This window comes from Acomys minous (genome assembly GCF_964271855.1).
Source record: "Acomys minous genome assembly, chromosome: 13".
Lineage (NCBI taxonomy): Eukaryota > Metazoa > Chordata > Mammalia > Rodentia > Muridae > Acomys > Acomys minous.
In genome coordinates, this window is record NC_140495.1 from 97,806,680 (window position 1) to 97,830,537 (window position 23,858).

The following is a 23,858-nucleotide window of genomic DNA, read 5'->3' on the forward strand; positions in this document are numbered from 1 at the left end:
TCTATTGGTTGTTTTGCTCGTGTGTGTGTGTGTGTGTGTGTGTGTGTGTGTGTGTGTGTGTGTGTGTGTGTTAAGATAGCTTAGTTTTTGTTTGTTTGTTTTGCTTTGTTTTTACCGTTTTAAAGGTTAGATGCCTTGTGTAAGAAACAGCCACATTGGCTCCAAGCTTGGGTGTAGGCACATCTTTCTATTGGACCCATAAAGTGATGTTCAAAGTTAATCAGGGAACTGGCCATACTGGCACTTCGATTACACCCAGCATAAGCCAGGCTTTACCCATCCCAGTGATATTTGTATCTGTGCTGGAAGCTAGCCACCCACTGTCTTCACCCTGTATTACAGACACTCTGACTCACCTTTCCAAGCAGTACCCAGGAGGGCTGTGAATGGCAGGGATGGAATTCTTGGATTTCTGACTGGCTCTCCATCTCCATGTTTGGGGAGCATGTCATTAGCATGTGTAAAAAGTGTAGTTCTCTTGCCCACCATACATCTCTGCTGCTCCTCGTTGGGGGTCCGTGGCATGTTTTTGTCTGCAAGGAACCTTTGCCGTTTCCTTAAGGTCAACAAAAATTGCCCTGACCTCTTTCCTCTTCTCCCAAATGCCAGACTATTTCATGGGAGATAGAACTGCTCTAGCTAGAGATGTGTGCCCCTCCTGTGGTGGCTGCTCTTCCGTTAAAGCCCCCTGCAGATCCTCTAGTCTGGCAGAGGAAGCCTAGTTGTTCTACACAGCAAAGGTTTGCAAGGAAGGGACCTCCAGCTCTGCCAGCACCTCACCACCGGGCTTTGCACTGACTTGGCTAAGACCTTCCTTCTGTTATCCTTCTCCTTAGCACTCACACATACATTTTAGTTCGGTTCTGTAAATAATTCAAGAGCATAAATGATACAGTTATTTTATTGCAGCAGATACTTACTCATCTCTTTGGTATTCCCAGTTTTCTCCTGGTGTCCATTTTTTCATCTGTGTTCTCTTCCATGAAATAGAGACCATTTTTCATATTTAAAAAAATGCATAACTATGATTTTTTTTTTCCTCTTAACCTCTTTAGTTCTTTCTTTCTTAGGCACTACAAGAAATTTCATTCTGCCTGTCGGACTGCTTTTGTTGTCTGATTGCTTTAAGTGTGTGTGTGTGTGGTGTGTGTGTGTGTGTGTGTGTGTGTGTGTGTGTGTGTGTGTGCATGTATATGTATATGGGAGGTATGTGTTATGTGGGGTGTGGTATACATGTGGCCAGGCTAAAAGAAGACACTAGGCATGTTGCTCTGTCATTCTTCACCTTAGTACTTAGAGGTATCCCATGAACCCTGCACCTAGGCTGGTGGTCTGCTGGGGTGTCAGGTGGGTGTGGGGTGATGCCTGGCTTTGCTGATGGATTATGGGGGCTGGGATTCAATTCTCTATGCTCGCCTGGCATTTGCTCTCAACCACTGAGATATCTCTTGACCCTATGTGTTAGTTCTTGAACCTGCACACAGCCTCTGGCAAGCCAAATATTTGAATCTTCTGAACTCTCCAACCTTAAAATGATTTGTTGGCTATCCATTTCCCAGTATTAGCCTCATACCTAGCCCAAGCCTATTTATCATCTTGCGTTTGAAATTGCCAAAAGCTCAAGGGAAAATGGGCAGCCAGTTGTCCGCTCTGGAATCTTAGTCCAAATGGTATTACATTTTTCATGCCACTCTGATTTTTTAAAAATCATACAGCCTTTCGTGTAATTAAAAAAATTCAATATACAGAGTAATAAACTTCACTATGGCATTTCAAGTATTCATGCCTTTGTGTTGTGTTCTTATTCAGTCTCATACTTCATTTGTTTGTTTGTTTTCAGAACAGGGTTTATCTGTGTAGCCTTGGCTTTGCTATCCTGGACTTTGTAGACCAGGCTGGCCTTGGTCTATAGTGATCTGCCTGCCTCTGTCTCCCAAGTGCTAGCATTGCAGGTGTGCATCACCATGCTCAGCTTCATTCACATGCCTTTAAAGACAAGATTTTTCTTGCTTGTGATGGCTAATTTTGATTTTTCAGCTTGGGTTAAAACAAAACAAAAAATGCCTAGGGCAACAATATGGCACACCTCTGGGTGTCTGTGGGGTTATTTTCCAGAGAATTTTAAGTGAGGAGGGTGAAGACTCACCCTGGATGTGGGCCCCATCTCCCTAGAGTCCCAGGATGAGTAAATATTGAAAAGGGAAAAAGCCAGCTGAATGTCGGAATCCCCTTTTCTGCTTACTGAGCTACCCAAATGTGAGCTAACAGCCTTGTGCGCATGCCATGATGCCTCCTCCATGATGCTGGACTAAATATCCTCAAGCCATGAGCCCAAATAGACCCTTCCTCCCTCAAATTGCCTCTTAACTAGCTGTTTCATCGCAGCAATGAGAAGAGTAGCTTACACATTGCTTTTGTTGTTTGTTTCTGGTGTAGTCTGAAGACTCATAACCCACAGGATTTCCTACCATGACCCATTATCAACTATTACATCCTGTCTGGGAGAAGATGGCTGGTCCATATGTGAGAATACAGCTCTGAGTGGCTCTTTACCAAAGCTGAGGTGAGTCTCAATATATCTGTTTTCATCTAAGTGTACTACCTTACATTTTAACAAATATCTTTACATGCAAACTGCTAGGTATGCTTGACCTATATCCAAATGAGCATGATTCTGATTCAATCATGAAAGCCAGTGAATTGGTCATTCAAAAGCCACACGAAAGGGTCAGCATTTGGGCTCAGCAGATAAAGTCACTTACTGCCAAGCCTGATGACCTGAGTTCAATGCCCAGAGCCTACATGGTGGAAAGAACTGGCTACCTTAAGTTATCCTGTGACTACCACATGTCCACTGTGACATAGTCACATGCACACAAACACATGCACACAAGATGAATGAATAAAATGTAATCAAAATATGTAAAAACACAAAGCGTGAGAAATGCTGACAGTGATATTGACAGATACAGAGTTAGCCATTTATAAAAACTTACTTCTGAAAATATACCTTTGATCTATTTTGTATTAATTTGTCTTGTTAATTATAAAGTATATTGTATATTTTAGTTAAATGGCATATATATATTCTTTTGTTTTACCTATTTTATTAATTATTGCTATCAATTACTTTAGTATTTTGAGATGGGATATGTCATATGCTGAAGTTCTTTTATTGGTTTTTTTAAAAAAAATCTGAATGAGTGGCCTGTTGATTTGAGCAGGATATTAAAGTCGCACCCTTTATAAGCCCGTTTCCCTTTATGTCCTGTAGTGTTTGTTTTATGAAATTGGGTGCATTTACATTCAATAAGTGTATATTTGCAATCATTTTATTATCTTGATTAACTGTTCTTAACATGTTATGATAGAGGAATTCCAAGTTAATAACTGTAATGAGTTTCCTTATCCCTTATGGCTAATGGTTGTCTGAAGTCCGCTTTGTCAGTTGTATTTGGTTTTAGATTCGGTTTGGACTATCTTTTCACTTTAGTCTGTGGGTTTTCCAGTGGTGTGAGTTTCTTGCAGACAGCAAAAATTGAGTGTTATTTGATAGTCCATTCAACTAGTCCATGTCCTTAAAGTGGAGTACCACAACTTTTTTTGTTAGGATTATTATTGAGCATTATATACAAATGTGTGCTTTCTTCATCTTACAGGTTTATTGGTTTAATGAGTTAGGAGTATTTGACTTTTTCTTAATTCTTATTTGTCTGTTTTTCTAATAAGATCTGTTCTTTCCTGGGCTCTTATATATCTCTTTCTTCTGGGGATATTATACCTTTAAGTATCATTTGCAGTGCTGGTTCAGGACCATAAATTCATTTAACTTATGCATGGAATGTAAGGTCTCCATTTCTTCTTTGATTTTTTTAAAAAAGGATAATCTTCCTTGATATAGTAACCTTGATTGGTAGTTATTTACCCCCACCCCAGGGCTTCAAATGCATTAGATCACACAGTCCTGTGCTGCTATCATTCTGACAAGCTTGTCTCTGTAACCAATGTGGAATTCTCTAACAAAGTTCACAGTCCTTCCTTTGTTCCATACCACTGGCATCTTGAGTGCAGTATTGCATGGAGAGATTCTTGCCTGTTCATGTCCAAGTGGCATTCCAGATCCCTCCTGTTCATGGTTGTCCTTTTCCTTTGTAGACATGGAGAATTTTCTGCTAAAATTTGTTGAATTAGCCTTCATGCCTTTAGTCTGTATTCCCTGGTCTCTAACAGAGAGTCACAGATTGGGTCTCTTAATCGTGTCCAAGTTGGTCATGATGCTATGAATATCACTGTTATTCTAAGTATTTATTTGCTTTATTGATACCTGAGTTGTATAATTATCAACCTTTAATTTTTGATATTCTTTTACCTGGCCTAGTAGACTGTGATGCAGTCCCTGGACTTATTGGAATTTTCCTCCTCAAAGATTCCACTTGTTCTTTTGTTATAGAATCTACCATTATTTTCTTTCCTTCTTTCTTTCTTTCTTTCTTTCTTTCTTTCTTTCATTTTACTGAATTTCCAATACCTGCTATGTATTAAAAAAATCTTTCCAAGTATTATGACTTTTCTATCACTATGAAGAGACACCTTGACCAAGGTAATTCATAAAATAAAGCATTTAATTGGAGGCTTGCATATAGCTTCAGAGGGTAAACCCATGATGTCATGGTGGGGAGCATGGTGGCAGCAGGCAGGCATAGCATGATGCTGGAGCAGTAGCTAAGAGCTTACATCATAATCCTCAAGTCAGAGGCAGAGAGAACAAAACTGGGCCTTACCTGGGCTTTTGAGACCTCAAAGCCTACCCCAGTGCCTTACCTTCTCTACCAAGGCTCTACCTCCTAATCCTTTCCAAACAGTTCGACCAACTAGGTACCACGAGTTCAAATACATACTCTATGGAGGCCACTCTCCTTCAGACCAGCACACCAGGTATGTGGCTTGTATTTGTTTATTTATTTGTTTGTCTGACATGACAATGGCTGAACCTCAGCCTTCAAGAATGCGGTACACGTGTTATACTATTGAACCGCACTGGAAACGGGGTGTCAAGGCATTTATTTCATTGGAAACCATGCACACACACAAAAACAAGGAATACATAATGGAAGGGCTATCTAGGTAGCTGCCACTGTTGTTGAATGGAACCTAATTTCACAGAGAAGCCCCAAAGAAGGTGCACGAATATAGCTTCCATCACACATCTTGAGGGGCTAAAGAGATGAGTACATATACACCAATACCTGAGAGTCCCTGCATTAGGGTTCCTGCTCTGTCCTTCTAACCGTTCATAGATACCAACCTGCACCATTAGACAAAGAGCAACACACAATGACAGTTGGAAATCAACCAGAGCATAAACACCTGGTAAAGGATGAGGCATAATCAGGTTATACCACAATGCCAGGGGGTTGGGGGGTTCTCTTTAATATATTATTCATAATATCTACGAATAGCACAAGTAGGCCTCTTTCTTTTCTTTTTTTCTATTAAAGGGAGAGAAAACCAGACCGACCCAAGCAGTAATCCTTGCATGCCTTTCATGTACAGGGTGCTAGTCACTGGGGGTAGAATGGCGAGCAGTACAGAGGGGATGCATTCTCGAATAGTTTCCACTGCAGTGGAAAGAGACTGGTTACCATGGAAACCAATACAACATCAGATGCAAGTGGGGCCTTAGAGGAAAAAAATAAACAAAAGGAAGTGAGAAAGATAAGTGATGCTTTTTAAGATAAACCAGTCTAGGGTATCTCTGCTCAGGAGCTGAATATTGCAAGCCAAGGGAATAATTCTAGGCAAAAGAAATGGGAAGTCCATAGCCCCAGAGAGATCTATAGTAGGTATACATACAGAATAAGAGAGTCAGTGTGGCTGCAGTAGAGTAAGGGGGAAGGAAGAGTAGGCGGGAGTCAGATGAAAGCCGCAGATTTGTTGGCCGTAGTGAGGACCCCACAGTGATGTAAGAGGAGCAGGTAAGAGTCCTGGCATACAGATGAAGGAAGATGAGTCAGGAGTCTTCTGTGCTAATTCAGGTACAGTGGTGATATTGCTGATCATCCCAAGAAGGCAAAGTTAGGGACCAATGAGACGGCTCAGTGAGTACAGACCGCGATTGCCACACCCAGGAAGAACTGAGAAACTGGCTCTTGCAAGTTCTTTTCTGACTTCCATATTAGGATAAGTCATGTCCTTACTGAAATAAACACATGCACACACATAGACTGGCACAAAGACACACATACACATACACACACACACACACACACACACACACACACACACACACTGCAATCAACATATATAATGAAGTAGTCATTTTTAGAAAGAAGGGCAAATTGGTTGCGAGGTTTGTCACACAGGAACTGCCTTCCTACCAAGCCAGTGGCCTTTCCCATGTGGGAGACGCTGCTGTTTCATTTAGTGAGTAATACTCATTTCTCTAGAACGTCTCATGAATGTGTGTGAAAAGCAGGGCTCTCTACCAAAACAAGGAAAAGCCACCAAAGTGTCCAAAGAAATCCCAATTGCAGCCTGATTGTAGTAAAGTAGCGCTTGCCTTTTGTTTGGAAGCCCTGGGGAGCAAGGACTCTCTGGGGCCCACAGAACTAATACTTAACTGGTACCTTTGACTGCCAACCCTCAGCATTATCCTGTAAGACTCCCAGACACTTCAAAATCTCAGATTGCTGCTTTTCTGCCTGCTGGGTGCTGTGAATTAGAAAGAGCTCAGTCATTTGTTTTCTCCCCATGCCAGAGGTGCTTCGTGGATCCACATTTATTTCAGAGATATTTTCTTTCTGTTGTGGGAGACTTTTAAGTCGCAGAGGTCAAGAGACAGCCTTGGAATATGTAGCCTTATTCATTTTGATAACAGCAGGGGAGGAATGGAAGGAAAAAGCCGGCTGGCATGAGGACGTGGAGGGGAAGCAAATGGCGAGGTAATTTCGTTTTGTGTTTTTGGCCAAAGAAAGGAAAGAGTCCTGGCATCGTCGATCTAATCACCTGTTTGGCGTTCTAGAACCTGCTGTGCCTGCCACACAGAGGAATGCTGACGGGCCTGACTGTGTCACTTCAGTGATAGGCTCAGGACTCTCCCCCACCTTCAGGACTGCCTTTTACAGCCTCCTCGGTCTTCACCAAGCTAGCCCTCAGGAAGATCCATTCAGACTCCAGTGTCATCAGGGTTGGCCATGTCTCCATCTTTTTTTTTTCAAGAAGTCACAAAATCCCTCCAGCCTCACAAAAACACTTAAAGAACGTGGGTGGGCTAGTCCTGAGTAACAGTCCACAAAAAGGGTACATACGGAGCTGAAGAGATGGGCTCAGTGGTTAAGGGCACTTGCTGCTCTTGCAGAGAACCCGGGTTTGCTTCCCAGAATCCATATGGCAGCTTGCTCCAGTTGCAAGGAATCTTTAGCATACTCTTCTTGCCTCTGTAGGTATCCGGCACACATGTGTGCACGCAGGCAAAACACTTACACACATAAAATAAAATAAATAAAAATCTATTTTTTTAAAAAAAGGATATGTTGAATTGTACCATGGAAATGGTTTCTGGAAACCCCAGATGCCCAGGCTGCCCAGATTGGATACTTTAAATGGACTCTGGTTTATTCATAACCACTGACACTGTGTAATTGTTGTTGTGCTACATTGATTAGGGAACAATCACATGGAAAGCATGTCAGCACTATTTGCAACTCTGCGGGTGTTTTTCCGAATACTTTTCCTCCATGGTTTGTTGAAGCCAGGGACATAGACCTTCTGGTGTAGAGGGCAACTCTGCTTGGCTTGTGGACTAGAGTCACAGGACAGACGAAAACAAGAGATAGTAGAGTGGAGGCCGACTTCCCAGGTTCAAACCCCAGTGTGTCCAGTTGGATGGGCATGTCACTCAACCCCAAAGCATGAGCTACCTAATCGGAGGAGCATAAGAACGTCACTTCCCTGAGATCACGGTGAATTAACATGGACGCAACCCCTGCAGCACTGTTGCCCACAACGTCTCATAGCCACACATTATTGGATTCACTCCCTTCTTCTACCCACCCCACTTACTAGAATTCTGCTGGCCACTGTCCCAGGGCTGTGTGGAGACAAGAGTGTTGTCTAATTATTAATCTCTGTCCTACCGCATGCTTTCTGGAAGTCCCAGCCATGTTTTCGAGAATCAGAATTGATTCCACATGGTATCGGTCCATAGCCAGAGTAAGAAGAGACTAGCATGTGTGAGGGAATTCAAGCTGGCTAGCCTAATCTGCCCAGAATGCCTCCCACGCATTTCGCAATTGTGGGCCCTACTTGCATCGGAGAAAGGTTTTGAAGTTCGAGTAAACCACTCAGGACCCCGCCCTGCAAAGCGTGAAGCTGCTCACGTGACTGCCTTGGTTCCTGCTGCTGATTCCCGCCTGTCAAGGAGATCTGGGATGAGGCTAATAGCATCCGTGCGTGCGGCCATCGGTTCAAAAACAAAAGGGGCAAACCGTTTTTAATAAGGACGCAGATCGGGATACTTCTGACCTGTAAAACAAGAACTTGAAGTGACTGTAAGTTCCCACAGTGTGACTCAGTCCATGGAGAAAGAAATCAGAAGTAGTTGCAGCGCGTGGGAGGGAATTTCTATAAAACTCCTATCCTGACTCAAATCTGCGCTGGGAAGGAAATGGATTTTTAAGGTTATGGTCCTTGTTTCTTACCTGGGTGCAAAGATATAATAGGAAATATCTGATGGTATCAGTGGGGCTGCTGTTTTCAGGTGTTTCTAATGATGTCAATGAGGGTGCTGTTTTCGGGCATTTATGATGGCTGTTTTGCAGCGATTAATTTCATTGTTTCCTTATTGCCGAGTGCTTTTTCTTTTCTTCAGTAAACACTGAAGACATTAATAGGAAAAGAAAGAGAGCAAGGACCCCTGTCCATGTCCAGGGCTTCTAGAATGTGGTGGCCCAGCTCCCACGCAGCTTGAAGTGCCCTGCAGAATAGATGCCCAGCTAGGAAGTGGTAACATCCCTGGCACAGATGGATGGAGCTGCTTTACGCTTACATGAATTGGAATCCTAGCAAGGTCAGGCAAAAAGTGGCAGGAAAGCCTTCTAAACCCAAAGGAAAGATTGGTGTCCATGCACGTGGGAAGCACTTAATGCACCTAGTGAAGCCTGAATGGCCCAACCTGGTCTGGTATTGTCAGTAATAAAGCCTTTGCCTGTTGGAACATAAGTCTCCTGATTTTCACTGGTTTAGGGAAAACAAGTAGTATTTTCTGGCATGTGTTGGCTGATAGGACATCTAAACCAAAACGCTGAGTTTCATGTTTAAAAAAAAAAAATCCTCATTATCATTATCCAATATCAAGTCATTTTCCCACCCTGCCTTTTCTGCCATTCATGGGAGCAGCTTTTTCATGACTGGTATATCACACCTAACTTAGCTCATGCACATAAAAATTTCAACAGAAACATGTTTTACATATTCATAACCAAACTCTAGCCTTGAGTACTGTGTCTAGATCTCTGTAGCGTTGTCCTTAGAAAAGGAGGGAATAGGCCCGAGAGTAGGTACAAGGAAGCCAGGAAAAACCCGAGGGCTTGATTTTCCAGGGATGTTACAAAGCAAAGTGTCTGACACTTAGTGTAAATGACCTAAATTTTCAGAAATTTGGATCTACCTTCCTGTTACTTTTGCTATTCAGTCCCAAATACAAACCAACAAACCACCAGTGTTGTATATGCATGTATATAGTTAAGCCAGGATTAGAAATTAAGGTTAAATAATTTTGAAGACCCTGAAGGTATTTTTAATAGATGTCTGCCTCATTGATTTTATTTATTAACAAGTTATGTAGTATAGAGAAAAACTATCAATCTTCTACAAAGTTGGGGTGTGTGTGTGTGTGTGTGTGTGTGTGTGTGTGTGTGTGTGTGTGTGAAGTTCTATGGTTTGGGTGTGATTCCTCACTCCCAGCTTTGTATGTTGGAAAACTGGTGCACAGTGTAGCACTATTAGGAGTGGAACCTTGAGCAGATGGCATCCAGTCAATGTCCCTAGGTGACTGGCTGCCTCCTCAGAAGGATGAATGATGATACTGTCACTGTGAGGCCATCACCAGGGTCTGGCTAATATCCATATTATGACCTTGAACTTCTAGAACTAAGAGCCAAACAGTCCTCTTTATTCTACAAATGAAAAAACGAACCACTTCATTATTAATGGAAAATGGAGTAAAGGCATTTCTTCTTTGTTCCTTATCTTTTCATTGACAAAGACAGTTAAATTGTATCTGTTGCTCAACGTGGTTAGGAAGACGTCATCCAACAAATACAGAAAAATGCTTTGTATAAAGAAGAACTAAGTAAATATCAATCATTGTTATAAGAGGCACAGCAGTTAAACATCTCCTAATTTCAGCCAATTTGTAATACTAAGGACCATAGTCCTGATCTTATTTATTACTGTTAAAGAAAATCAATTTCAGACCTAGATTGTATCTAAATTGGTCTTTGCTTTTCTAGTTAGTCTTAACCCATATAACATGAAAAGATGCCAGGTTTGTTGTTGTTGTTGTTGTTGTTGTTGTTGTTGTTGTTGTTGTTTTACCAATGTTTAAGAAAATTGAAAAAACAAAATTCTCCTTTCATCTTTCAAATAAGCAGATAAGAAAGGCACGCTAACCATTTTGGGTTTGGGCTGCACTGTGATAAAGGACTCTCCTTTTGGCAGGATTTGAGTTGGCACATAATTCTGGAAGACATCTCAGGAGCAAGCATCCAATCCCTGCACCCTTAAGATGTGAGTTCCTGTTGATCCAGAAATCCAGCATGCAGACTCTCACCCTATGGAAGCATTAGGCAAAGGCAAGACATACAAACACTGTAGTCCTACTTACAAAAGCTTCAGACTAGAAGCTGCCTCCAAATGGGCAGGAGTTGATGATGTTGGGCCATGTTCATGAAATAAAATACAGCAATGGCTTTGGCGTATAAACGTACTCAAGTGAAAAAGCATCATTACAGGGTTGCTCAATTTACTTGTAATTTGTGTACATGTAATTTGCAAAATATTACTAGTTGATATCTCTAAAGGTAGAATAGTAAGTGATTTATTTTCTGCCCTTCATAGACCATATTTTACAAAGAAAATGTAATACATTGCTTTAGTAACTATAGAAACACCATTATAAGTGGTTAATAAAAGCCAGATCCAGAGAAAGTGTAAAGTCCCTAGGAAGTTATTCTGGTCTTAAAGTATTAGAAAATGGATATTTATAAATACAACGTCGGATATGCTTAGTCTTTTTATTGCCAAAGCCAAAATGGTCTTCAGTATAGTGAAACAATCTAGTAAAATGCCAATCCCAGGTGTTGGAAAGATGGCTGGATGGATAAGAGTCCTTACTGCACACACATGAGGCTCTAAGGTTAGATCCCAGCCCCTCAGTGAAAAGCTGGGCTTGGTGGTAATGCACCTTTAATCCTGTTGCTGTGAGGTGAAGACAGGGGTATAGCTGAGCTTCATCTGCCTGCCTAGCTCCAGGTTCAAAGGAATAACATGAAAGAGAGGGGGACCTGTTATTGTCCTCTGGCCTTTATAACTGTGCACACAGGTATGCACACTTCCACACGCACATATGGGCATAGACCCTGTCTGTCTGTCTGTCTGTCTGTCTGTCTGTCTGTCTGTCTGTCTATCTCTCTCTGTCTCTGTCTCTGTCTCTCTCTCCTCTGTCTCTCTCTGTCTCTCTCTGTCTCTCTCTGTCTCTCTCTCTGTCTCTCTCTCTGTCTCTCTCTCTCTGTCTCTCTCTCTCTCTCTCTCTCTCTCTCTCTCTCTCTCTCTCTCTCACACACACACACACACACACACACACACACACACACACAAACACTTTCAATCAAGAAGACTGGGCCTGGGCCTAGAACGGAGCTGTGGCCTTTTTTGTTTTGCTCTGTCATTCCTCAAGCTCCCACAGAGCCCACTCAGCTAATACCCCTCCAATCCGGCTGCTGACTGTAATTTGGAATTCACTGAAGTGTTGACAGAGTTGACCCCGGACCGCAGTGATTTGAGATTAACAGGACTAAAAGTCAAAATGAGAAAGAAGTCCGCCGGTACACAAGGAAGGCAATCAGAGGAGGGCTCTTCCAGAAGACTGGAGTTGATGAAAGACCATCTATCTTATGTCACGAGCACCAAGGCTTTATAGATCCATACATTTGGCCATCCTGAGTGAGGGCTTAAGTTGTGGTGAGAGGGCCTTTTAGTGGAGACTGGGAGACGCATGCCAATGACCCAAATTTTGGGTTTGGTAGGGAAGGATGGTCAAGGGATGGCACATGCTTAGATGAACATTTTCCCTATGGTTACTTCAACAAATATTAGACTTTTAAATATTAGTTAAAATAGCACTTGGGTGTGCTACCATCAACAAACAGATCCCAAGATGTCTGAGGAGAAGTTGTGGTGTGCATGAACACAGGTGTAGGTGTACATTGGCACGGATCAGGGGGTGCACATGAGCACAAGAGTGGGTGCACATGGGTACAGATGAAGGGGTATATGTGGGCCTTGATGGTGTGTACATGAGTACAGATGTGGGTGTCTCCTCATACCTCGTTTGCTAAGGTTTCAGTTGTGGAAGGCATTGGGCCCTTTTTTGGAAACTGTTGCCCTGAAAATGTATTTGGTATTTGGTAAGACAAATGTCTTGAAATAAATGCTGCTGAGTTGAAAAGACAGAAGCATTTAGCTTGTAAAGAAACGATAAAGACAAGAAGATAATTTAAGCCAGGGTCTAAGAACTCAGAGTCTCCTTTCTCTCTCTGGGATTTTCCAATCTCTTGGTCTCTCATTTTTCATAAGCAAAATGTGTGAAATATGTGCGTATGCAAAGACCTTTCCCACCCAGCATCCCCAGCTCTGCTTCTATAGGCGGCCATCTTAGTTGTGGTGATAATTTTGTTTGGAACTAGAGTCCTCAGTCAGAAGGCTGAAGTGGAAAAGCCCAATGGCGAAAACACCCGTGTCTAGCAGACCCCCTGATGGATGACTGTGCTGACGTCATGCGTGGGTGGAAGTGGGGTCTGAACTAAAGAATTAGGGAGATGAAGGAAACAAGGTGGATGGAAGACTTCTGCCACCCACACAAAAAGAAAGCCATCCCAGAGAGCAGTAGACGGGTCTCATGGCTTGCAGGTCAGATCTCATGGGCTGTTCACTTTGGATGATCAGAAATTGAGACCAGAAAGTATGACAATCCATGCCTCTTTGTGACCTCTTTGAAATGGGTTCTTTTCCTGTTTAATTAGTATTCAGACATGAAGGGCTGCCCTTCCTGTTGTCCAATGTCTGTTTGCGCTCAGGTGTGTAGACTCTAGGGTCTGTTGTTTGCGTTTTGCTACAGTTTAGATGGTCGCCCCCTTCCCCATCAAGGCTTCGTCGCCATTGTGAGACGTGAGAGAGGACATGGAAGAGCAAAGTCTGCGCACAGGGCCTTAGGCCAGTGGGGCTGTTGTTGCCTTTGGTGGGGATTATTGTGGTCCTTACAGGCCCTTGAGTTAAATCTCAGGAAAAGGAGTCATTAAAACACTCATCTTTCGCCTCTAAGCTTTTCATTCTTCTGTTGTGATAGTGTCTGCCATGAGGCCTTCATCAGCCACCAAGGTTTTTCAACCTTGGACTTTTAGGCTTAAAATTATAAGCCAAGTAAACTTCTCTGCTTCATCAGTATCCAGCGTGCTGCATTTTATTATAGCAAAGGAAAGGGCTCATATGTCTGAAAAGCATAATATACCTAGAAAAGTTGAAAAAAGGAAATCTACTCTGCACCTTTCACAAGATTTCTCTTAGTTAAACCTCTATAAAGCATAAAGCTTCTCCAAGCAAACTTATCACACAGCTATCTATGAGAAAAGTAGGGGGATCCTAGCTGCATCCCTCTTGCCCAGGATTTTTCCTGGCCCGCATTTCCTGCCTCCCTCACTCCTTTTTCCCCAACACATTTCTTCTGCTGCTACTGCGCTGCAAGATATTTTAAAGGGAACAGTTTTTACTCATGGGTTATATATTCTACAGAGCATACAAGCCTAATGAATTAATTTAATAAGAGCTCATACTTTGAACATACGATTAAAAAAAAAACAATCTTGCTGATGGAATAAATTCTCGCTATTGTTTTAGACACTGACCTCATCTAAGTCGTGATAAGCTCTTTAAAGCTTCACAAATCAGAGCCTTTCAGCGAAAACGTTTAGACAGAGAGAATGACGATGGCTGGATGCAGAAAGAGCTTGTTTGGATGGCAAGGATGGTCATTAAAAATAGCAAAGATACCCAAGCAGTGAGGGGAGAGTTTGTGAAGCAGGACAAAGATGGATGCCGAGCCCCGACTCCTGTGACATCGTTATAGATGAGCTGCAGCGTGCAGAGAAGAACCCGAGAAAACATACTAATTTTAACCTCAAATTATATAGAACTAAATACTATCATCAAATCCATCTGCATAAAGATATCACTGGATCACAGATATCGCTGACTGGAGACACCTGAAAAACATGTGTCAGGACTCGGGGATGCTTGTTTGAGCTGAAGACAGGGTAGGGTGACTCAGTGCTTGGGCGCTGCACTTTTCTCATCACAGTATCATTTACTCTGCCTTTGCACTGGAGTGTTTGGTAGAATCTGGTTCCCCTCTGCTCACAGGGTCACTGGCTCAGTGTTACCCCTAGGCTTCCAAAACCTCCCATAGTTTATCCATTTTCCTTGCTACCATGGTGAAAGAACCCATTCTCCCATCATCCTTTTCCTTCCTAAACAGTATCCAGAAACAACCTTGGTCATATTTCTTACTAGAGTCCATGAATAGCCCAGGCTTCTTTGACCTCCAGTCTCTGGACCACAGACACTTAGAACAGTTGCTTTTCTGCTGTCTGTGCTGTTAGTCTAGGCTTTCTCGTGATGAGACATGACTGAGAAGGCAGGGTAAGACAAAGTCATACTTGCTTTAGAAGAGTCTACTAAGGTAAGTGCATGAATTTTTTTGGCAATGCTTGAATTTACTAATAAATCATAATGCTTTTGCCTCTTTCATATCTACAGTGGTTACTTTAGTGTTGCTGTGATAAAATACCATGGTGGAAAGAAACTCAAGAAACAAGGAGTTTATTTTGGCTTGTGGGAGAGAGAGAGGGGGGGGGAGGTGACAGGATGTGGCACCAGGCTATAAAAGCTCAAAGCTCACCCCCAGAAGCATATTCCTCTGGTGTATCTCATCTCCTAACCTTTCCAGACAGTACCACCTACACCCCACCCCCACCCAGGCCAGATGTTCAAATACATGCACCTATGTAAACTATTTCTCATTCAAACTTCCACAGTGTTGTACAGATAATCTGAGATTTGGGGCATATGCATAGCCAATTTTCAAAGCCAGTTAATCAGCATGCATTTATTAAAATCTCTCTCACTTCAGGAGATGTGACATTTGACTTCAGTACAGAGTGCATATGATCTGGTATCATAACTTAATAGATAACATTTATAAATATCCTTTTATGGTTTATGAAATGATTTTCTACATCTTATTTCATTTAATGCAGCTAATTCTTTATTACTGACATTGAAAGGGCACTAAGGATAAACTAATTACTCCCCAGAAATCATCCTTCTCTCAACTCATTGCCGTCAGTGAGCCCAGGTCTGTAAGACTGTCTCTCACCCTTGGCCACATCCAACAAAGAGAAGGGTAGCCAGGCTTTCCATCAATTCTGACTCATTGATAACTAAAGTCTTTAGGGATCTCCTAGAGAAAATGTCCTAGATGACAGGTGTCCATCCCCTGTGGTATAGACACAACCAAGTGGCTCTCTGTGCTTTGCAACTCTTACGAGGCAGGTATGACTCTACAGTTATTTCCTTCAGGCGTCTAAGAACTGTCTTTGCAGACGCGTTAGCACTGTCTCTTCAGATGTTTGCTGGGGTGAGAAAGCCTCTGTGTAATCTCCCCCTTACAACGTGATGCTCTTCTCTGCATGATCCAACACTCTTAGGTCCAACCCCATGTACATACTCTCAAGTCCTGCTGTTAAGGTCCACACTGTCAAAGACCTGCAGTTCCCCAGAGTCTCACCCCTTTAATCCTTATCAGTCCCAGAAATCCCAACATTCTATGTTTTTGTGAGCTAGCCCTAAGTACTCATCAGAGGCCAAGGAATTAAGTAAGGGTCCTGGTGTGACATTCTTATATCACAAGGCCTAGGACTCCAAATTATTTTCAGCCAAATGGAGAGAATTAAACTTCAAAGAAAATCAAAGTTCTTCTGTAGGTCTGGAAGTTAAGAACAATCTATGCATTCAAGATTTTGAGAGTATCAACCTTGTTCCCCCAGGTTATACCCTAGGATCCCAATGTCCAGGTTTGGATCTGCCTTTGACCAAGAAAACCTGACAAGTTTAAGAGATTAGCCTTTTTCTAGAGCTCAGCTATTTTTTTCCTCTGAGACAGGGTTTCATGTAGCCCAGGTTGGCCTTTATCTTGCTACATAGCAAAGGATGGCCTGGAATGTCTGATCCTCCTGTCTCCATTGTCTGGGGGCTGACATTATGGTCTCTGTGCACTGTCATGTCTTGTTTGTGTTTGTACCCACCCTTTGGTACATTCTAGGGATTTATTCTGCCAGACTGAGCTGCATCCCAGCCCACGGCTACTCTATACCTAAGATCTGGGACCTTTTCAGGCAATGAGAGGCACCTTCTGTGCTCACCATTTAACTGACAACTGAACATTCTATTAGTTACTTTTCTGTTGCTGTGATTCAGCACCGTGATCTGCAGCAACTGAAGGAAGAAAGAACTTTATTTTATCTTGTGTTTCCAGAAGGATACAGCTGGTCATGGTGGGGGAAGGCATGGCATGGTGGCAGAAGCAGGAACGTGCTTGATAACATCTTCTTTGCACACAGAAGCAGAAAGAAGGGGGCAGAAAGGGGGGGGAGGAGAAGGAGAAGGGGAGAAGAAGGGAGGGATAGGAAGTTGAGCCAAGCTATAAGACCCCCAAGCCCATCCCCAATGACGTACTTCTAACAAAACTCCACCTCCTAAAGGTCCCATCACTGCCCCCCCCAAATGGCACCACCTACTGGTGACCAACAGCCCGTGGGGACATCTCATATTCAAACCACCAGGCGACTTGCGTTGTCATTATCTTCTCCAGTGTATTGATTGTAATTATTCAATCCCATAGCTGCTTCCACTGCTACTTAAAAGTGCCTGTTATCTAGGACTGAATTTTAAAATGCTGTTAGAAAGCAGTAGCATTTTAGTGGATAATTACAGGTTTTTTAGGGCAAAAGCTTGGACCTGCAGCAGCCAGGAAGGGCTGATCCCTGTACTTCACGATGTATAGAGTACAAGGGTGGAATAGCATCCACATTTGGGGGCTACGCAGAGGCAGAGAGCTGAGTGTATCTAAGGACAAATCCTAACTAGTGGTGGTTTTGTTCCCAGAGGACACTTGATAATGTGAGGGGTGTTTTGCTTGTCACAACTGCAGGAAGAGGCTATTGCTGATCTCTGGGCCAGTGACACTAAAAAATCCTGCGGTTTATAGGCAGCGTCCTCACCACGAAAGTAGCTGGTCTGAAATGAGAGTGGTACTCAGGGTAAGAAAGCCTTATCTGGAAGTTTCTCCCATCAAGTGCTGGGCCAAGATGACTGCAGGCGGTTCTCAGCTGGCCCCTCCTACGTGGCTTGGATCACCTGTAGTTGTTTAAGTCCTGTGTCACATGTGTGTGAGGTCTTCTGTAATAGGGGCATACCTCTAATCTCAGAGCAGCAACTGTTAAATCTGAGGAGGGAGAAAAAAGACCAAATCCATAGTTGACTATTTAAGGCAAGCGGAATTTAGGGTACACCCGGGGATCACCAGGCAGCTGTCTTACCCTAAGTCAGGGTTTGAGAGAACACCCCCTGTTGGCTTCTTGTAGTCGCTCTTATAGGAAAGATAAGGTGTTCATAGGAGCAAAAGAGCTGGCCATGTAACGTTGTTAGAAAGACACAATGAAAGAGAAGGATCAAGGGTAAGGCTATGCATTGCGTTAATGGAGTCACAAGCAGTCCACAGCAGATCTAAGAAACAGGAATTTTTTTCTTTGTTACAAATATAAACCTTAACTTGCAAGGACTTAAAACAAGATAAATAGGAACTTATTCTTTAACTACAAACAGAAACCTTTAACCTGCACAGGATGAACAGGAACTTCTTCATTTCAAGTGCAAACGTTAACTTGCAAGGACTTAATGTAGGGCAAACAGGAGCTTACTTGTAGCTGTCTTCATTGCAAACAGACCCCTTAACCTGCAAGTATATTTTTCCTGTTTTGGTCTCCCATTAACTTGCAAGGTGTACTGTTGCTCTTTTGGTCTCACATTACCAAAGACAACAGCAATACTCTGTTTTGTTTGGGGAGTCACCGGGACCTCCTGATCAACATTCAAATGGAGATTTCCCCTGCCTGGTACTGTGGCTTTTGCTAGGTGGCCAATGGTTCTTGTTGGGGCCATTGTCAAGTGACAGCTGCTTTACATGATGTACTGAGTACTTCTTCATTGCTGAGATAAAATGCCTGACCAAAGCAGCTTATGGAAGTAAAGGGTTTATTTTGGCTCACAGTTTGAGAGGACACAGTCCATGGCAGCAGGAGGCCATGGTGACAGAAGTGTGAGGAGGCTAGTCCCAAGTAGATAACAGTGAATTCTGGTGCTCAGCTTACTTTCTCCTTTTATTCAGGACATGAGACAGTACTAGCCCTTTAGGGCTTGTCTGTCTCCTCAATTGATTATTTCTGGAAATACCTCATGGACACACTGGTAAGTATGTGTTCCTGTGTGTATGGTGATTGCTAGCCCCAGTCACGTTGATGATGAAGGGTCATCATCACACACAACTGTAAACACGTGCAGGGCTGTCACTCAGCAGTACATTTGGGAAAGGTTAAAATGGGAAAAAGCAGAGCGGTACGGCCTGTGTGGACCATGGAACACCTGCCAAAAAGGGACAGGATTAGGTTTTTTTCAGGTTCATAGCTCAGATGTGTTCCTCACAGAGCATGGACCAGGAAGCGGTAAACACATGGCTAGGGCAGCTTATATGGATGACTTGGTTACAGGCATGACTGTCTTCTGGAAAGGACTTAACGTAGGACAAACAGGAACTTAATTTTAGCTGTCTTAATTGTAAACAGAACCCTTAACCAGCAAGTATATTTTTCCTGCTTTGGAGCATTTGGAGGGAATAAGTGAAGAGTCTGAGCAAGTGAAAATGTGAAATTTGGTGACGATAAAGCCAAAGGAACCGAGTTAGTTAAGAGCTTAGGACCCTTTAGACCATGTCAAAGTGTGCTGTAAACGTGGGAAGTAAGGTCACGTTTCCCTTAGAGAGAGAGAGAGAGAGAGAGAGAGAGAGAGAGAGAGAGAGAGAGAGATGGTACTCACTGGTGATAGTACATCCCAGGGTCAGGACTGCTTGTGATGTCAGTGTTCAGCCAAGGTTAAAGGTAAAACCACAGTGACTCTAAGCTGTAAACTAGAGTAAAGGGGGGGGGGTGGGTATCAGCAAGTGGGTCTGTATGTTCCTGATTACAAGTGAGGGAGAAAATTGCCGCCAGACAGAAGGACAAGGTGGGTCTGTGCAAAGGAAAAGAAGGACAGCAGGACATCAAAACTCTTACCAAGTGCAAAACTCCTTTTGAAGTAGAATTACTAGATTTTAGTTGAAAGAACAGTACTTCAGTAGCCACGAGAAAACTTGGAGTTGACCCATAGGTTAATGATTAACTGATGAGAAGACAAAAAAAAAAATAACCTCAAGGAGTTAATTTTAAACTTTTACTTGACCAGTCTCATGAGAGATGCAGTCCTCAGAAAGTGTCAGCAGTCTCAAATATTTCACTAAGGCTGTGTAAAATATTGATCAAGGAAAATTGTTTTCCTCTCAGCCCCACACAATAAACTAAAAGGCTCAATAAAAATATATGAACTTTCTTGGGAAAAATAGCTAAAATGAAAAATATAAATAACAGTCTGCTCTTGAGGGACATGTAAACATGTCTAGAGGAAAGCTGCGTGGTCTTTTATGCCCCATCCTCCGGAGCCACAGGAGGTCACTTCCGCCATAGTCTCTTGGGCAAAGTCAGTCATGTGTTCACTCAGAAGCAAGAACAGAGGATGGATGTAGCTCTCAACTCCTAATAATAGCATAGAAAAGGAAAATCGCATATCAAAGAGCACCCCCTACATCCCATGCATGCCATGGCTCTCACATACCTGAGATAATGCACCTGTCACTGTATTCTTCTGTCAGCATTACATCCCATTACACAAGTGAGCCCAGCAACAGGGGCATTCCTACAAAATGGCAGCAGCCACCCTCCCTGAGGATGGTGTCCCCACTATCATCCAACCAGTGGCTTGTCCAGGTCCAAAGATCTTAGAGTCTGTTTCTTTAAACTATTAGAGAGCAAGATCTCCAGTAAATACACATCGAAATATGAGAAATGCTGGATAGATACGATTTGAGGAAGACTTTCAGGAACTCCACCCAGGAGGCCATGGGGTAGAAGGATGGGGAAGAAGAAAAGGTGTGTGTTGATACACCTGCCACGCTCTCAGCTCCCCGTGGAAAGCTCTGAGAGTAGGATGAGCCTATCTGAGAATGCACAGGGTGGGGCTGGGGTGGCACATCTTTGCTTTGGCCCATCATGGTCCACGGGCTGTTTCAACTGTCATCTGGGCGGAGCAGTAACAGCCGACTCGGGCAATCTGCCAAACAGTCCAGGCTACCTCTCAGCAGCTCACACACCCACTAGCTGGAGGATCCAGTAGGATCTGGTTGGCTTGTAGCAGCATTCACTATGGCTCTTCTGCTTTGCCAAAAAAAAAAAAAAAATTGCTGATCTACATAAAATCTTCCAGGGGAAAAAAGTTACCAATTACCTTAGCGCGTGCCCTGTTTGCTTTACCTTCCGTGGAGCACTTGAGTTGTGTCATTTAATAATGGCTCATCCCTATTAGGAATGCAGCAAGTATTGTCAGCAGCTTAACCTTCATAAAGCTCTTTAGTTCCTTATGTTGTGCTGACCCCTAACCATAAAAATCATTTCACTGATACCTCATAACCCTAATTTTCCTACTGTTATGAGTCTTAATGCAAATATCTGATGTTCCGGATATTTGATATGTGACCCTCCCCAGGGGGAAGGGTTGAGAACTGCTGCTCTAGACACAAATGATTCCACATGGCTCAATTGTTTTAGGCACTGGGGAAAAGAAAAAAATCTTCATTTTCTTTTCTGTCTTTTTCTTTTAGTTAGCTGACACCCCCCAACTCCAAAGTTTGTTTCACTTTTCACCTCTGAATGAGGGTTCAAGTTTATAAAAATATGCTCAGAAAATAGCCACATAGGCTATTAATATTTCTTTCATTATAGAAAGAAATAAAACCAAAAAACAATTGATGGCAGAGTTCCTGAACAGAGTACTACTGCACATCCTCAACAAGGTGAAATCAAACTTGCAGTTGGCCACTGCTAATCTTATCTGGCTGTCTTGGATTCTGTGGAGAGGCTTAGTATTTTTCCTCTATAGTTTCAGCACCTCTGTGGACTTTCATACTGGAAATGGCAGTGCTAGTGGTAGACAGGGCATTGGAAGTCACAGCAGGTGAAAGAAATCAGGGCAAAGGGAGCCAGTTCTCAGTCATCACAAGGCCAGAACCAGGACAAGACAATGCATGTTCCTGCAATATAAACTTCAGAAGACATTAATTAGTCTTGGGTACCAATCCCTCTTTGCAGGGCCCTGGGGATGCGAGCCTCCCAAAGCATTCTGACTGTTTGACCCTAAAATTCGACCCAGAAATATTTACATTTCCCTCTACCAAATCACCATTAACAGAAACAAGCTTTATATTTTCTTACATATGTCAGGTATATGAGCCTAGAGATTTCACATAGAAGTATTCAATGCTACCAGTGTTTATTTTATTTTATTTTTAATCATGTTTATTTGGTAGGGGCGATGTGTGCACACAGACCTTGCGGACAGAAGGGAATGTCAAATTCCCCGAGGTTAGAGTTACAGGCAGCTGTGAGGTGCCCAGCATGGGTTCTAGAAGCTGAAGAAGGGTCCTCTGCATGAGCAGTAAGCACTCTTGACTGAAGAGCCATTTCTCAAGCCACCTTCAAAGTATTTTGTCCTAAAATACCTTCCCCAGTTTTTACTCACCCCTTTAGAACTTGCAACAGGTGGCCATATGGCGTTTTGCTCTTTGCTGATCCCCTGTTCAGTGGAATTACACCAGAAAGCAGAACACCCCTAATGGTGTTGTGGTTGCCTGGGAAATCCTTGGAAACAAGAAGAAGTTTATATCAACCCCACTTTGTAATCTCTGGCCTTCGCAAACATGTTAAGTCTACCCCTAGTTCACAGGCAACATTAACACTTTTTATAATAGTCTGTGGCCTGTCTATTCCAACTTCCCTACAGCCTTATTCCCTCTCAAGTTCATAGCATCCCTTCCCATTGCTATACACACGTGCACACATACACACACACACACACACACACATGCACACATGCACGCACACACACAATTTAGCGTTGCTTATATGTATTTAATTTTAGGTCTGACTACTTGGTATTGGATAACCAATAGGGGCCTCACCTCTGAGAAAAACCATTTCTCCCACTCTCAGTAAGCCGTGCTTTCCCTTAGTGCTTTACGTTGGGAGGCCCTATGAAATTTCCCCTTTCCATATTGCCATCATTCGGGCCGGGTTTAGGCAGCCATATTGATGAGGTACTGTGGTTGTAGTTTCTCTGGGTTTTGTTTGTTTGTTTGTTTGTTTGTTTGTTTTTGCTTTTGTTTTGTTTTGTTTTGTTTTGTTTTCCTAGGAAACACAGTCTCACTTCCTGATCCTCTGGCTCTTAAAAATCTCTCTGCTCCCTCTTCTGCAATTCTCCAGGAACCTCACACACAGAATTGTATCGAAGATATAGGGACTAGAGCTGGACACCCAGTGGTGAGTTGTTCTCTGTGTTGGGACCAGTTGTGTTTTTCTGCGGTGGTCTCAGTCTGTTGCAAAGAGAAGCTTTTTGTTGAGGGGTGAGAGATTCACCTATCTGTGTGTGTAAGGATAAGTATTTATAATGTAATTAATAAGATGGCAGTTGAAGGGTCTCATCTAAGATCCAGGACCTTGCTTGCCCCAGGTAGTTGATTAGATTTACAGTGCCAGGCATGGCTTCCCTTCTGCTGAGCCAGCTTTAAGTCTAGTTAGAAAGCTGCTGGTTATCACCAATATATGAGTGCCATTATTGTACCTTGCCACGCTTGTCATTGTGGTGGTTGGAATGTGTCCTCGTGGGTTCCTAGTTGTCTGCTGATTGCTTCCCCCTCTTTGGCTTCTTCACATACCATTTTCTGGTATTGTGAAAGCTAGTGCTCAGCAGGGAGGTCTTCATGTCAGATGCAGCTGGAATGTTCTGAGTCCTGTGTCTAAAGCACAAGATGTCTTCAGCAATAGCGACTTACAACCTCTGGGAGGCAAACTTGGGCTACAGCAACTCCCGGGGCCAACAGCTCAAAAGAAGTTTCTCAAGCTTTGAGCTGAGTTTTTCTTACTCTATGACTATTGCGAGGAACATTGTTGGCCCGAGTGGCATAACTTCATTTACAATTTGCCTGATTTGGCATGACATAGTTTTCTCTCTTTTAAGAGTTTATCATTTCCCTTACAAAATAAAGGCTAAAGATGGCCACTGGTCAAGCCATAACTGAACTTGCACCTTGGTGTCCTGAAAAACACAAA

At 42.9% G+C, this 23,858-nt stretch overlaps 1 long non-coding RNA gene across 3 annotated transcripts in view; it reads left to right on the forward strand.

Annotated features, from left to right (window-relative positions):
• LOC311581577 overlaps window positions 1–23,858 on the forward strand; it is a 302,265-nt gene that overhangs the window by 215,264 nt on the left and 63,143 nt on the right. For all 3 annotated transcript variants that reach the window (XR_014773803.1, XR_014773804.1, XR_014773805.1), the window contains one exon: window positions 2,437–2,563. This is a non-coding gene — a long non-coding RNA (uncharacterized lncRNA). The remainder of the gene's footprint in view (window positions 1–2,436; window positions 2,564–23,858) is intronic.